The sequence below is a fragment of the Thermobia domestica genome, chromosome 4 (assembly GCF_964235325.1).
Source record: "Thermobia domestica chromosome 4, izTheDome1.hap1.1, whole genome shotgun sequence".
NCBI lineage: Eukaryota > Metazoa > Arthropoda > Insecta > Zygentoma > Lepismatidae > Thermobia > Thermobia domestica.
The window spans coordinates 22256416-22266383 of NC_137457.1; the positions used below are offsets into that span (position 1 = coordinate 22256416).

General features: G+C 36.1%; 1 protein-coding gene across 1 annotated transcript in view; it reads right to left on the reverse strand.

Annotated features, from left to right (window-relative positions):
* LOC145683758 (uncharacterized) overlaps positions 1–9239 on the reverse strand; it is a 54788-nt gene extending 45549 nt beyond the window's left edge. Inside the window, exon 1 of the mRNA XM_081755315.1 lies at positions 9042–9239. The gene's annotated coding sequence lies outside the window, so the exon portion shown is untranslated. The remainder of the gene's footprint in view (positions 1–9041) is intronic.
* Between the last annotated feature and the right edge of the window lie 729 nt (positions 9240–9968).

Genomic DNA, 9968 nt, shown 5'->3' on the forward strand with positions numbered 1-9968 from the left:
TAGTTTGGTCTTTACTTTTTGTCTTATCTTGGCATCAGGAATCACCTCCCTAACGTCGTCTATGTTGTTTTGAAACACCCTATATATATTGTGAAATAGAAAAGTTACGTAAGCAAAATCATTCCCCTAAATTCTTGGACATCGTTTGGTAAGAGATGGGAAGACACTGTAACATCCAAATTCTGAACTGCTCCTAAAGTCTTACTTGCCTCTAACGACTTCATTCCGTTTCTGACACGCCTTATTTTATTTTTACTAGCCTTTCATTTGCATTTTATACCTCCAAACTGTGCTATGCCTAAGATTGGGAATTGTTATAGAACGACAATGTCCGTCCGTCCCTCTGTCTGTCTGTTCATAAATATGAGAGTAAACACGGTAATAGATAAATGGATATTTGATGAATGGATATTTGAAATCTTTGAGTCTTACGTCCCACGGTTATGCCGATGAGGCTAAATGAGACGTTGATGATGAGTAATGAATGAATTGGTGGAATGAAGAAAGTGGGAGGAAACGGGAGAACCCCGAGCAAACCCACGCACACGGTGTTTGTCCACCACAAAGTTCACTTGGCAAGGGCTGAGATCGAACCCGAGACCCCGAATGGATATTTGATCTAGATCCAATGTCCCAAGCAGAAGTGTCAACTCAAGTTTTATCCCTCTATTCAAACTGAAAGTGGCGAAAATGTATGACTTCCAATTTCAAAACTGATAGTAATTGTGAAAAAAGCGGTAATAGATAGTGGGAAGCAGTTTTTAGATTTGAATTAATGCCACAAGAACAAATTCTATCCCCGACATGATTGTTCTATTGCAACTGCAAGCGTTAGAAATGTACTAGAATTTTGGTTCCAGTATTAATTTACATAGAGTGGTAACGGTAATAGAAGGCGATCAATCTAACTGGAAATTATAGCTCTAGCACATCCGTTTCCGGTATTGAATTCCCAAAGCTTAAAACTCTTTTTTTAACGATTACTCTAAAAAAACACGAAGGCTTTTTATTCATATTTTGTTAGTAATCCTACCTACAATAATCCTACAATATACCTCCCTACAATAACTTACCACACAATAGCCTTCCCTAACAATAACCCTCCCTACAATAACGCTCCTTACAATATCTCTGCAATAACCCTCCCTACAATAAGACCACTATAGAATTACAATAAACCTCCATGCAATAATCCTCCCTACAATAACCCTACAACAAACCTCCCTACAATAACCCTACAACAAACCTCCCTACAATAATCTTACAATAAACTTCCTTACAATAACTCAAAAATAACCCTATACTAAACCTCCCTACAATAACCTTATAATAACCTTACATACAATAACCCTCCCTACAATAACTCTATAACCTAGAATAACTCTCCCTACAATAACCCTACAGTAAGTCTCCCTACAAGAACCCTATAATAATTTTCTATACAACAATCCTACCATAACCTTCCCTACAAAACACTACGGTAACCCAACAATAACCCTCCTTACAATAGCCCTACAATAAGACCACAATAACCCTAAAGTAACCCTTTCTACAATAAAAACTACAATAAACCTCCCTACAATAACTCTACAATAACCCTCCCTACAATAAAATCACAATAACCATACAATGACCATACAATAAATTTCCCTACAATAACCTCCCATACAATAACCCTACCGATAACCCTTTGTACAATAATCCTCCTTAGAATTATCATAAAATAAGCCTCTCTACAATAAGTCCTCAATAACCCTATAATAACCCTCCATACAATATAGTAAAATCATTTCTCGTGAAAGTATCCACGATGGCTTGGTTTGATCTTGGGGTGTGTTTTCATAGAAGTTTTCTGGAAATGTCTATTATAATTATTGATATTTCATAAATAAATGGAGCAATGCATGATATACATAATTTAAGAAAGAAGTACAAAAATGTTTAATGCACCGACCTGTATATTTTATTTGCTAGTATTTGTATTTCTTGTTATCTCGTTTTAATTATCATTTCTGGTTATTATTTCACACTTCACACTTTATATATATATATATATATATATATATATATATATATATATATATATATATATATATATATAATTTTATTTATCATGTTTCTATTTGTATGAATAGGGAGATAGTGTTTCACATACTATACAATACCAAGATGAACAGCCTTGCCAACCCAACATAAATCTGTATTCTTTCAAATAGTATTATGTCCGATTATTAAACATTTGAAATTTATGTCTTAAATGAAAACTTACAGTACTTAATTAAACATTCAGAGTTACAAATGAAGAATGCTATACTAAAACAAATATTCAAATTTTGGGGAAAGTATCGTCAGTTGGAAGTTTGTGATACTGTAGCGTCCTTAGTGTCTGCCACTGAATAATAAGTATGGCATTCAAAGTTCTCGTTTAACATGTAGATTTCAAATCTGTATTAATCTAATGTAGTCCTATTTGAAAAGGTATAACTTTATGTTGTTTTGGTAGCACTGATAAAATGGTGGTATTGCAAAACACGTCAGGTCATTTCCTCATTTCGATATTTGTATTGCACAAAATTTCATTTTTTTTTTTTTTACTACGAATTAAAAGCTACCAGAGTATTTCAAGATAAATGGTCCAACCAGTGGTGTGTTTAGAATTTTTTGGGGGAGGGAGACTATGCACAACCTGGGGAAGCAAGGGGTAATTGCGCATCTCACTTTGAGAATTAAATATATTTTAATTTATGCATAAATTGAAATTTTAATGGCAAGAATTGCAAATTGGTGAATCTTATGTGATATGATTCTCACAAAAATTTAGCAGTGAATCTAAACTTTGATTCTATTTATAAAAGAAAAAGGAAGCATCCTGTTGTTTACCTTATTATCCAGGCTACTTTTTCCCTCCTCTTGATTTTCTTTAATTCAAACGTTTATCTTTCTTTATAACTAAACGATGTAAATATTGCTTTGCTATAATAACTAAAGTCCCGTTATGTTGATATCCGTGCAAGTTGGTGTGGAACACCAGTTTCGCTTATTAGCTCCTCTTAGTTTTGGTGTTACTGAGGACGGGCGACTTGAGTAACAACTATCAATGGTCGAAAGTATGATAGGAGAAACGAAAGAAAGTAAAGACTAAGAAAAAGAAACAGAAGAGTAGAATGGATGAAAGAAATAAAAAAAAGAATAAAGTTCTTAAATGGAATGAAATTAGACAAATACAGTATTATTTGAAAACAAAGATCATAAGAAAAGCCAATGAAATTCTTAGAAATGGTAAGAAGAATTATTGTTTTATGTGGAATGCGAAAAGCTAATAAATTTATTTCGGGGAGGGGGCTGCTTGAGACCGATAATCCTCTAAATACTCCACTGGATCCAGACAATTTATACCTTTCCCCTTAGCTCGTCCCGTTATTTTTATCTTCCCTCACTAAACTCTCTCTATTTGCAATCTGAAAACATTACTAGTAAATCTCGACTCCAAAATCATCTAACTGAATAAATCTCGATTTTTTTTTTTTTTTTTATCTACTCACAACCTCTTCTCCATTATCTGATAAAGCATATAGCGAAAGTGCTTATAGTAAACACTATGCAATTACTTGGCTGTATGATACTATATAACAAAATCTGGTTTGTACAAACCAATGTATAATAAAAATTTCTTTCTATTCCTGCTGTAAAGGTACACCTTGCAATAAAATAATATTTTCCTTTTTGTAGAAAAATTTCTTATCAAGATCACAATATTATCACATGCACATCCGGTATGATATTATATGATATTGCATGGCTTTACGTAATTACACATTTCCTGTTAAATCAAGAAATAAGATATTACATTATTTGCACAACAAAATGATACGAATAATTTATTTTCCGTATTGACGGATATCTTCTGCTTTCGATGCCAAAAAAGATCCAAAGTACATTACATAAAATACTTTTACAAGTTTTTTCGACAATTTGGACCATTGTCTAGCAAAGACAAATCAAGCAAATATGTAAACGAAAAAGTAATTAGTTTTCTTGTAGCGGCAAAAATTTGTCCTTCTTCTATTCTAAGTACCAACTGTATTTACTTAACATTGGTGTAAACCACGGCCGTTCCTGGGAGGGGGCGAGCGGGGCGACGGTCCCGGGCGCCGAAGAAAGAGGGGCGAAAAATTCGAGAGAAAAAAGGAAAAAAGATACGAAAAAATATTTGGAATATATGTATGGGGGTGCCGTCGTATACTCTCGCCCCGGGCGCTGATTTTTCACGGCACGGCCCTGGTGTAAACAGACAAGTTTAGCCGATAAATGTCACTACAGTCTTCGTCTCTCTCTCATGTATTTTTGACCTTGCACGAAAATTTACAATTTCTCTTACAAACTTCAAACTAAAGACTTCAAATTTTTCGAAGAGGAACTTCACAACCTATCGGAGGCAACAATCCGTGCCGATTTTTTACTCAGACATTTCGCTTGTGTCTGCTGTTGTGGAGGAGTGGTTATGTTTAGTTCTCTTGTGTGGTCTCAGGGTGAGTCTAAAATAGTGAAGACGTCGCTGTACGGATAGTATCCCAAAAGAATCGACTCAGCAGATACATTCAATTCCGTCAAGGCCCGACAAGGCTTGCAAAGACCCAGAAATGTTCGCCAGATGCGTAGAAAAATCAAAGCAATGTTGATGGTGTTCTTCGATTGCCGTTGCAATGTCATCATCAGTACGCACAGATACTAAGGACTTCTTTTTACACATTTTCCGTCCTTTACGTGACACAGTTTGTCCGAAATAACCAGATCTGTGGAACTCAAAGTTCGGAAGATTGCTCCAGGATAATGATTCCATACATGTGGTTCATATGTTAGTCTTTACCGGCATAGCTCAAAATTTAGATGGTTCGACAAGGTGCCTACTCTCCGAATATGGCCTCGTGAGACTTCTAGCTGTTCCCAAAAATGAAAAAATATCCGAAGGAAACCCGCTTTCGCACGCGAGAGGACATCTAGCTGAGAAGCAGTGACGACTGCTCTAGTAACACTTCCCCGAGCAATAGAAAGACCACTTAACTCGGCGTTTGGAAGCAAAAGAGAACTAGTTTGAAGAGGATTAGGACGGGAAAAACACCAAAGTGATTTCCCGGGACAATGGTCAGATATTTTTACAGGTCTCGTATATAATTGCGGAGCATTTTAGTGGTGAATAGGCGAAGTATCTTCTTCCTTTTTTTTTTTATTTTAGAAAGTTAAGAATGCTAATGTTCCATGTTTGTGTTCTATAGACTAAAGGAGTCGGAAGATTAATGAAATCGAACGGTTACAAATAGAACTGGTGAGAATGTTAGAGGACACGGAAAAACCCATCACGGATACGATGTTGTTGACATTCATTATGCACTCCCATAGTCTAAGATCGAACTAGTAACTCCTGTGGATCCAGGATGAGAGCTCTACAACTTTAAAAACTATGAAATACTTAACCGTTCAGTTTTTATTTATTTATTTCCAATTTAATTTTTGTTCAGTGTATTTCCATTTAACTTTTGTATAAATTTTCCTTAAATAAGTCCAACAGGAACGCAAATAAAAACTTCGAGGTATTAAAAACCTTTCCGATGTACAAAGTGGGATTCTAACCTACGATAGGGAGCACTGAAGCTCAATGGTAGAGCACTTTCCACTAGTGCGTTCGGTCTCTGGTTTGATCCCTGGCCAAGAAAGATTACCGTGTCCTTGGGTTTTGTCGGGTTACTCCCGTTTCCTCCCACTTTCACATCCCACCAATTCTTCCATCAATATTCAGTTCCTTTAATCATTGTCGCCCTTAGTCTATATGACAGAATCGTGGGATCTTAAACTGAAAGATTTCATTTTCAAACCCACGATGTCTAATTAGATATCATATGGTACTTGTACCGATTATGGCCCGGGTCCCTAATATGGCCCACCCACCATATCTCTGCAGATTTACGTTGGTGCTACTAGATGACAATATAAATGATGTCCTCTGAGCCGCGCAAATATGTTTACGCTTGTAATGAGGACATGGTTTATATTGTCATCTAATAGCACCAACGTAAATCTGCAGAGATATGGTGGGTGGGCCATATTAGGGACCCGGGCCATAATTGGTACAAGTACCATAAATAAATAAATAAACAAACAAATAAATAAATAAAAACAGTAATCAGGAAAAACAAGTTACTTACGTACGTTCGATAAATAAGTTAACTCCTTTATATATATATATATATATATATATATAGGTTGTGTTATAATGTTGAATCCTGGTGTGAGTGGTTCTTTGGTTGATCTCTGAGTTGCCTCTTACACCCTCAATCCATCAATAGTCATTTACTTCCTTTAACCATGTTCCCCATTTTGTCTAAAGGATATAACCGTGGAACACTAAAGATTTATCACTGACTAGGCGCGCACTGAGATTTTTTTGTTGAACGGATCAAAGCTTTGGGAGGATCTAATAATACAAGTCACTGCGTCTATGTAATACTGAACAGGTATTATTCTGCACCGGAGAAGAAGATAAGAAATTGTGAAGTACTTTCACCTATATTTTCAGAAAAAAATTATAGAAGTAGATTGTTTTTATAGGAGAAAGAGTACAGATGAAGTGTAAGATCAAATTTTCACGCTACATCAATCATTGCCCTGTTAAGCAAGTATAGTTTTATTGAGAAAGTGTGCAAGTTTGTGTTGAGTTAGGAAGTTTTTTGGAAGGGGTCCGGACCCAGTGGACCCCCGTGGGCGCGTCCCTGTCACTGGCTAGCCTGCTTCTAGGTTATGAAGTGTGAACTCGATCATCTTTGATGTGTACAACTTCTTTCCAATAAAATGTAAACTATTGGAAAATTATGGTAATTAAAGTAGACGTCACTGGAAAAAGCAAAAAAAAAAAAAAAAAAAAAAAAAAAAACGCATTGGGTTTGTCGATGTGACGAGAATTGAGACAGTTTCGTGTCGAAAAACCCTCAGGAAAGCCCACCAGAAGAGCTGTCTTGTCTCGGAAATTGTATCTCTTTTTATCGGAAATGCTAGCTGCCTCGTTCTGGATATTTTATCCGTTCCTATTAGAAAACATGTCTCGTCTCGTAAATTGTATCTCTTCTTATCGGAAGAGCTGCCTCGTCCTAGATATTTTATCCGTTCCTACCACAAGAGCTGTCTCGTCTCGGAAATTGTATCTGTTCTTATCGGAAGAGCTACCTCGTATTGGATATTGTATCCGTTCCTATTAGAAGAGCTGTTTCGTCTAGGAAATTGTATCTCTTCTTATCGGAAGAGCTGCCTCGTCCTAGATATTTTATCCGTTCCTATTACAAGAGCTGTCTCGTCTCGGAAATTGTATCTGTTCTTATCGGAAGAGCTACCTCGTATTGGATATTGTATCCGTTCCTATTAGAAGAGCTGTCTCGTCTGGGAAATTGTATCTCTTCTTATCGGAAGAGCTGCCTCGTCCCGGAAATTGTATCTGTTCTTATCGGAAGAGCTACCTCGTATTGGATATTGTATCCGTTCCTATTAGAAGAGCTGTCTCGTCTGGGAAATTGTATCTCTTCTTATCGGAAGAGCTGCCTCGTCCTAGATATTTTATCCGTTCCTATTACAAGAGCTGTCTCGTCTCGGAAATTGTATATGTTCCTATTAGAAGAGCTGTCTCGTCTCGGAAATTGTATGGGTTCTTATTAGAAATGCTGTCTCGTCCCGGATATTGTATCTGTTCCTATTGGAAGAGACATCATGTCTCAGAAATTATATGTTTCTATTAGAAGAATTGTCTCGTCTCTAAAATTGTATATATTCCCATTGGAAGACCCGTCTCGTCTCGTGTTGTCGTCACAAAAATTTTAACTCGTCTCATGGGCAACTCCTATAGCAGCGCTTCTTGGGTTTGGCCCATTTGACGACCCAGGTTTAATTTGCTGGTGTGAGGGGCAAATGAAAGGGCAGAGAAAATTAGGAACAGCCATTTTTATATATATACTGAAAAGAATACTATTATATTGCTGCATCTACAATTCAATACACTTTGTCCTGGAAAGGGGTAAATATAGCCACCAAGGGCACTTGTCCCTTTGTTACCGCTCCCGCGTCGTTTCTTTTTTCTACTTAATTCTGAATAAGTTTGTTTACCTTTAGCTATAGTATTTCTCGGGAGCTGGACGGATGAACGAGACATTGTTTTGGTATTTAGGTATTTCTTTATTTTGTTAATCAACTTGAAAACAATAGCCTAGACCTATATTTTTGGATCAAAAAACCCAATATACTCGTATTTCAGGCAAAAAAAAAAAAATGTACGCCTTATATCTTGAGAGCTACATGTAGTGTAGCCAAACCCAAGCTATCGCTTAACTCAGTATGATGTGCTTATTGCGTAAAAAAAAAAAAAAAAAAAAAAAAAAAAAAAAAAAAAAAACCGAAAACTCGATTTAGGGGCCGTTCAAAAATTTTGTGGACCCTCATCCGAAAACTAATTATTGGCCAAGATCACAATCATTTGATCCATTTAAAAAAAAAATCGTTCCTAACATTCTGACCAAGATCGCAATCTTTTGATTAATTTTTTGAATCATTCTTAAAATTCTTGTTTTTACTTTTCTTCAAAAGCATTGAAGAAAATGCCCCCCCCCTTCATTATTTCCCCTGCTTCAAGAACCTAGGATTGTTCACTATTTTGCTACACGTAACATTTGCTACACACTCACTCCACAAGTTCAGTTTGTACATTCTTCCATAAGTTTTCTCTAAAATTCTAGGATAAGTTTTGTTGTAATCCCATGTTCCTTACTTTCATTTACGGAGCCTACTTAAAACACTAAATTTTGGATGTAAATATTCAAATGAAACAGTTTATTAACAAATATCCACTAAGCAAATATGATGGCGGTGGGAACAAAATGGCTGTTCTTCACCAATAGAATCACAAACGTAATGTAATCTCAGCGTATAAAAACCGGCATGCAAGTAGGTTAAAAAAAGGTTTTGAGTACATTTTTATAATTAAGAATAAAAAATAAATGATATATTACCTGAAACTGCAAGAAACTGAGTTGTTAACCACTACATAGAAATCTATTTGATGTAATAACTCACGTACAATAATCGAGCACAAACTGAGAAACGAAAAAAAGTTAGCTTTTTTCTCTATTGACTTAAGAGGCTCTCTCAGCTGATAAAATCGGCTCTTGTGTCTCTGAACAAAGTAAATGGGTGGGGAATCGAGTGACAAGGTGCACAGGGAGAGGGGGTGAGGCGACACCTTGAACGTTAGTGTATATATATATATATATATATATATATGTCTGTGTGTGTGTGTGTGTGTGTTGGAGATAACACGTGACATATAATACAGATATTTACAGAGTGTGAGATCAAAGGTAAAGAGAACTAACTGGCTCCATTTCGAGTAGAGTAAAGACTCATGTAAGGAAATGAAGATCAAGATAAGCCAGCTGTACATTATTTACCTGCATTTAAATTTGTATTCACTGGTTAGCTGAGTTGTTAACTTGCATAATTTTAGACAGAAGTGGATTCGGTTCGATTCCAGACGGGAGCAGAGAACTTCTGATTTCGATCCATGATCATAAACTAATAACTAGAGACCGGATTGTTAAAATGCATACGCGCATATGAAAATGCGTATTTTTTTGAAGATTAGTACAAATTCTAAGAGTACTCTCATATTGCTGCATGTATTTGAACCAGTGTTGGGTTTAGAAGGTAAAAACTGGGGGGGAGGGGAGGGCAGTCAGAATCAAGACTATGATAGGTATCATAAGTTTACTATAAACTTTCAAACAATAGATAAATAATAGCTTAAATTATTTTTCTAACCCAAAAAAGGGATCAACCCCCCCAGCTCCGTGCTAGGTAAGCCACTGACTTGAAGTTATGAACAATTTTAATATTCTTAACGTTCTGAGCCGGTAGTTTCGCATATATTGGACTGCTCT